Below are 6643 nucleotides of genomic sequence, written 5' to 3'. Positions count from 1 at the left end.
TTTTTTTTTTTTTTTTTGCTAACCACAGTCACTAATATATTTCAAAGTGTTCCATTCCCCTAATTACTTTAGTAATTATAAAACCCTACAATCACTTCATAGGAATAGAGGAATTCCATAACGTATCCCTGCACCAGCAGAGGAATTAAAGCTTAATAAATTTCCAGAAGGGCTGTTTACAACAAATCATCATACTCCCCTCGTTTTTTTTTTTTTTTTTTTTCCCTGTGAAATTAGCAGTAGCGCAGAAAGCAGTAAATATTCCTACCAGTGACTGATTCTGTAAGTGGTTTTAATCAGAAGCTTTCTTTCTGCATCAATCAACTTTCCTTGTAACCTAAGCGAGACCCCATCATATGTCACCAATACACCCAGATAGCGAAGTTATAAGTCTGATTTTTTGTGATGTTAATGTAATATTATGATAGATATCTATTAGCGGATAGAGCGGAGCAACAGATACGCTCGAACATCTTTGACAGTGGATGCTCTTTCTTTGTCGGTGTCAATCCGCACCGGAATCACAGGGAATGAGCAGACGTGACAGGAGAGGACTGCACCAATTACGGATGAAGGGCGACTATCTACTCCCACTGTTTGATGTGATTTATTCGACGGTCCTTCCGCATCTACAGAGCGGCAGATTGTAGCTGCTTATGAAGTGACAGATAGCGCTCAGTGACATTGACTGACTCGCCTGATCAATTCAGCTCGCCTAAAAAAAGTAGCCGTGAATTGCTGCCCGTGTTGAATGACGGGACGTACAGCCCCGAGTCAGCTTTACCACCGCAAAATCTCAAATGCCATAGGAACACCCGATAAAARTGACTCCTTTTGAACAAATAACGCGACGGTCCTGTACAAGAAATGAAAAACGGTAACCTTTCCTTTAGCCTTCCTTTGAGATACATCTCACTTAAAGAACGTTTTGTCTTTGGGACTGTGTCAGTGGAACATTTTTATTCTCTTATAAGTTCTTGAATATTTGATATACTTTGCTGTAGGAGCAATGTATCTGACTGCAGAGAAACAAAACCCGGATTTTTCTGCAGGAAGCAACAAAGCTACTTTTCATGTTTTCTAGTAAAGTTGCCAACTCTCATGATTTTATTGAGTCATTAGATTATTTTTTTAAAGTTAGAGCTCCTGGAATCTGGTGATGATGTAATTCAGCTTTCATGTTAAAATTAAAAAGAAATAATAAAATTAAATAAAGGAAAGGAAATTCCTGACTTTGTGGTCAGAGAACAACTTGAAAATGTGATTTCAGTGAACCCAGTAGGCTCCAAATCCAAAAGAAACTGTAAATTGACTTATAAATGATGAGGGTTTTGTTTTTTGTGGGTTTCTAAAAGTAATCATAGGACTATAGGAATCTGACAGGACTTTTTAACACTTGGGCTTGACAGCACAGGAATTTCTTAGAAGTCTGGCTCATTTTGATAGAGCCATTGCATTAATAACCTAATATTGAAATCTGTTGGCCTTTCAGAAATTGGTGGGCCTTCTGGCAAAAGGAGCTACTAAATGCGTAAAGGTGGCAGAAACAGGCTAGTGGGTACCACATAATTCTTACCGCCGTTACGGAGCATTGACACCGCTGTTCTGATAATAATGGAATTACACGATAAGGGGTTACTAGGCATGAGTAAAGACTGCACACTATGGCCTTAAATAAACATTGAATCAAAAACTATTGAGGAACTGTTAACAAATTGTATTTTATCTAGCACTAGATTAGTATTTTATAAAGTCATAATTTCTTGCTACACCTTATAAATAACACTCAGCATAYTCCTCATACAAAGCAGGCACATGAGTTGCCTGCAAATGGTAATTGCATGTATAAATATATACAAATTTGTGAGTAGGTCTACATGCATATATCAATATATATGGATGTACATATGTATAAATCAATGTCTGCRTGTGGGGGGTGCATGTGTGTAGTTCAATATATACTACAATATTAAACTGTTATCCATGCACAAGTATATTTATGTATATATTTCAATTTATTAGAGCTAGGCAGTCCTTTACAGACTTAATAAAGAGCACCAGCATTATAAGCCAAGAACCATTTTTCCCTTTCCCTGTATTATTCAAATTTATTAAACAATATTTCACATTTGTTTGACACAATGTCAAACTCGGGACTCCTAAAGAACTGCTGCAGCTTTGGAACTGTTATGCTTTCTTGGACTTTAATCATTTTTGGCAAGGCTCCATTTCCTGTCAGAAAGTGAAACAGCTTAGGAATGTCATTTTCACGAAAGAAAACAGAGAGAATCCGAGAGGAAGTTCTCCTCCACTCCAGAGCCCCTAAGATACTCAAACACACTCGCAGGAGGGCTGGAATACATCAAACATTAGCAGAGGGAAAAGGACACACTTTTCCCACATTAAAATACATGGATAAAGTTGAACTTTTGCTAAAAATAGTTCCCATGACTAATCCTATTAAGTTTTTAAAAAATTGGGCTGTATCTCCCTTGAAGTCAAATTATTTTTTAACTTCAGAATGACATTAGAAAAAGACTCTAAAGTGCCTTTGCTTAAGTCAAAGTCCCTGGAAGATTTTTTTTTTTTTTTTTTTTTTAAGTGAGATATGAAAAATGAGGACAGGAGCACGGATCGCAATCCTGAAAGGGCAATTTACCTATTGAAGAGGTGGGGAGTATCAGTCTCTCCCAGATCACTGCTTGTGATTTTAAAAGACAGGCTCCCTAAGGAGGGAGGAGGTTAAAAGGAGCAAAGGAACGGCAGCCCCGGGCCGAGGCAGCTCCGTGCCTGCGGAGCGCCGGTCCTTGGGGGCAGGCACGGATAAAGCCCGGCAAGGCTTTTGGACAAGAGCCACCTATTTCCTTCGCCCCGAAGGCTGTTTATGTAAAGCCATCTTGCATACTTGTCGTGCTGAGGAAACGTGCAATGGCCACAGAGACTCAGAGAGCACAACCAACGCTCCAGCAGGGAAAATGCTCCGCTAGCAAAGTTAGCGGTTCCCACCCTATCTGTCCACACCGGTAGTAAATACAGCTAAGGACTTATGACAGCCAGAAGATCGATGTACAATTGATGAGTTCTATTTGAGGATCATCTGGGTGTTTTTCTGTCAGGTTGGACGCTCCACTTTTGTGCTGAGGCTTATGGCTTTTTTGCTTGTTTATGCTTATACACTGGACAGAAGTCCCAAGCCATGGCAACCACACAGCTATTTCCGAGGGAGAATAGGGGGAAGCTAGCTAGAAAGGAGGGAAACACTCCATGTGCTAGAGGAAGAGCCACTTGCAGCAGGACACTGAGAGGAAAAGGATATTTAGCTTCTTTGAGGACCGTGACCTTAACCCAAACAACTCTCTCGTGTGACCAGGAAAAGCAGGTAAGTTTATCCGAGTCTGCTAAGCTTTCCATAGAGTTTGCACTGGTTAAATAAGGAGTGACTGGATTTTTGGAGCCTTACGAAAGTCCTGCCCCGTTCGCTTTGGYTGCCACGTGTCCTTACAGCTGTGACGGGCAAAGCCCGGGGGGCTGCAGTGCGTTCCCACTGGGAACGGCACGCAGGGCGGCAGTGCTCCGGGAGGTCGGGAYGCTGGGACCCAAGTGGAGAAGCCCCCAAAGTGAGTATCCAGCTGGCACAAGCTTACTAGACAGCACGACATCTTCAAGGAAAAAATGAAATTCTAAAGGGAAATCAGTACGACAAATACTTGTGCTACAACTGTGTGTTCACTGCTGAGAAATGGCAGGATTCAGCATTAACGACACCATTCTCCATCTGAAGCACTGGAGAAGAAGGTTAGAGAAGGGAAGGTAACAAGAAAATAAATTAATGAACTCACTTAGAAATAAATCTGCACTTCCTACAGCTTGCTCTTATATTTTTCTACGAGGAGATTAGCACTGAGCATGAGAGGGTGAGGAATGGAAGGGTCACAGAGGTGTCTACTTTCATAAACCTTCTCAGCTCACAGTTTAAACGCATCCTCCACCTACCTTCTCAGTACTGAGCCTGAACACATGCAAATCAAGTAAACATGCATTCAGATTTATACAYGTATAAGGGAGGAGCAGAGCTCGTTGCAGCAGGAAAACGAATGTCCTCACACGTGCTTTCTCTCTCTCATGCACACACAGTGTGAGTCAGGTACAAATGGGTGGTCTGAACATGTTACACACGCACCAGGGGACTGTAAAAACTCTCAGCGTCGGCCTACATCTGCTTGCATTGAAGTCTCCCCTCCCGTCACTTCAATGGAAGCAGAGTTAGGTCAATACCGAAACACTTGTGAACATTTCTCTCGCTGCGTCGTTCCTTCCCTCTGCCCCCTCCGAAAATTTCCCCCCTGCTACTGTTTTTCTTTCTGAACCCAGCTGAGCTTTYGTGGTGTTCTCAGATGTTGCAGCTAGGCATAAGAAATTTATCCATCCCAAACCCATACAATAGATACCTTAATTCCTCCAACTGCAGTCGCCAGCGCTGCTTCCAGTCATCTCGATGTTATCTTGCTCCTTGAAAGAGCTGGCAGCATTACCTAGCTTCACTGCTGGAGAAGGAATCTTTAATCCAAAACTAGGACATGGCATTTGTTTGTTGTTAGAAGTATAACTTTGCGTTTGCACTTACAATAACGACTTGTAGCAAGTTAGTCACTGAGGAACATTTCTAGTCATTTATTTTCCAGCACAGACTACAGGTTTCCATGGCTATATTCCACAGGAAAAAAAAAATCCAATTTTATGTGTAGATGAAATACTTCAAAGTCTCAACCACTCAAGCCATCACTAACACATGCAATAATATAAACTGGAATGAATTTTCAGGATGTAGTAGGCTAAAACTCAGCATTCAGAGCAGCACGGTTGAACTGCACTTTGACATTGTCCCTCCCAACCTCCCTCACCCCACACCCTCCAACTCTTTCTTACCTCATATTCTTCTCATACTTGGCCCCGTCTGAAAGCAGCTGGCAAACACTGATTGACGCAGGAGCCTACGAATTAATACAAACGACATTTAGCCTGAGCTTCCGTCCAATCCAACCTCATAGCCATGCTCCAAATGTTTTAGCATCGATTTATACCACACACCTCTGAAGCGGATTTCTTGAATGTTCCTCCAAAAAGCTCACTGTATCCCTCGTTCCTCAGCACTTGTTCTTCACATATTTTTCTTCTGTATTGCTTCGGCCTGTAATTTAGAGGGTGATCTTTATTCCCCTACTCCGCACTGTAACAGCTAGGCTTTGCCTAAATCTCTCAAATTTCTCCTTCATGGTTTGCAAGATCTGAAAACTCCTGTCTGCATGGCTCAAATGCTCACCAAAGCTGCGATCATTGTTTCTTTTTGTGAGGATAACATGGAATATTTAACCTCGCCCCTAGTCTAATTCACATCAGCCTCTTTCAATTCAGACAAAACAGCAGCTCGCAGCACATTTTTTTTCCCTCTCATGTTTGCCACCTGACTCGCTTCTTTTGGCTCCGTGTACTAATTTCCCTTATTGCACCAAATCAATATTTTRGGGCTTGTATTCAAGGATCTATTTAACTCCGTCTTCATTTCATTCAAATCCACCTTTAACTTCATGGGATACATGCTCCATACCTACATGATTTCTTTCAAAGCCACCAACATCCCTCACCTTCACAAGCTGCTTTGCAAAGCCACTGTTCAGGCACCATGCCAATACACTGAACATCCCTTTCTCCAACAAAGTCTACAAAAAGCTGTTTGATAAAAATCATTTCTTTTAGAAATTTTGTCCATGAGGATTATGAGAGGAATCTTCTTTCGTATTAAGAAAGGCAATTTGTGATGACTTAAGATAGTGAAAGCTAAATATGGAGCTATACTCCCTATTTTCCTGCACTGTCAAATACAGGTAAGGAATTTCCTGAACTTAGTGTGTTTAATATTTAAAACAAACAAACAAACAACCTTCCACATACACAAAAAACACTATTAACAAGATGGTAAGCAATCATCGCCATGACCACTCTTCTTAAGATGCTGGACCGCTATGCTTCAACCAGCAAAATTATTTTTTCCAAGATTGAAAAAATAGAGGGGTACGTTCACCATAGCTCCTCGAGGCCATCACGTGCAGCCATCAATTTTTGTTTGTTTCTTTATTGGTTTACTGAGACCCTCAAAGACAGTCAGAACTTTTTGCCCCCCRCCCCCATTGCCATATATATCTAGATCTTTGCAAGTCCAACACAAATCTAATGGGCAAAAGAAGGCCTGAGCCCAGAGTGTTTAACAATGCCTTGAGGGGCTTATTCACCAAAGTTCGACGCTCTGACGAACAGCTTGCTGCAGCTCTAATGGTAAAGCATATAAAATGCATCATACATTAAATTTAATGTTGCCTCATTAGTCTTAATTAGATTCCTACATTACACCAGGATTATAGTTTCTTCGTGTTTATGTTTGCTCCTAAAACAAAGTCTACACTAGACAACAGTTCAGTGCATCCTCTAACCTCTGAATAAATATGCCCTAAATTGATACCTATCAGTATTCTTAACCTTGAAGAACCCAAAATTTGATGATATTAGAWCTACCTTTCAGAGAGAGAGGCAATGGAATCAGTCACAAGGGAGTAAATTTAAAAGGAAAAAATAGTGCAAACATTAGCAA

General features: G+C 41.1%; 1 long non-coding RNA gene across 1 annotated transcript in view; it reads right to left on the bottom strand.

The window, feature by feature from the left end:
• LOC146601292 (uncharacterized) overlaps window positions 1–5138 on the bottom strand; it is a 7454-nt gene extending 2316 nt beyond the window's left edge. Inside the window, exons 1-2 of the long non-coding RNA XR_014896269.1 lie at window positions 5089–5138; window positions 4927–4991 (exon numbers count right to left, since the gene is read on the bottom strand). This is a non-coding gene — a long non-coding RNA (uncharacterized LOC146601292). The remainder of the gene's footprint in view (window positions 1–4926; window positions 4992–5088) is intronic.
• Between the last annotated feature and the right edge of the window lie 1505 nt (window positions 5139–6643).

The sequence above is a fragment of the Rhea americana genome, unplaced genomic scaffold (genome assembly GCF_003343005.1).
Source record: "Rhea americana isolate MKP2758 unplaced genomic scaffold, rheAme1 scaffold_105, whole genome shotgun sequence".
NCBI lineage: Eukaryota > Metazoa > Chordata > Aves > Rheiformes > Rheidae > Rhea > Rhea americana.
Note: the sequence above shows the minus strand (reverse complement) of the source record. Positions and strands in the feature narration are given on the sequence as shown.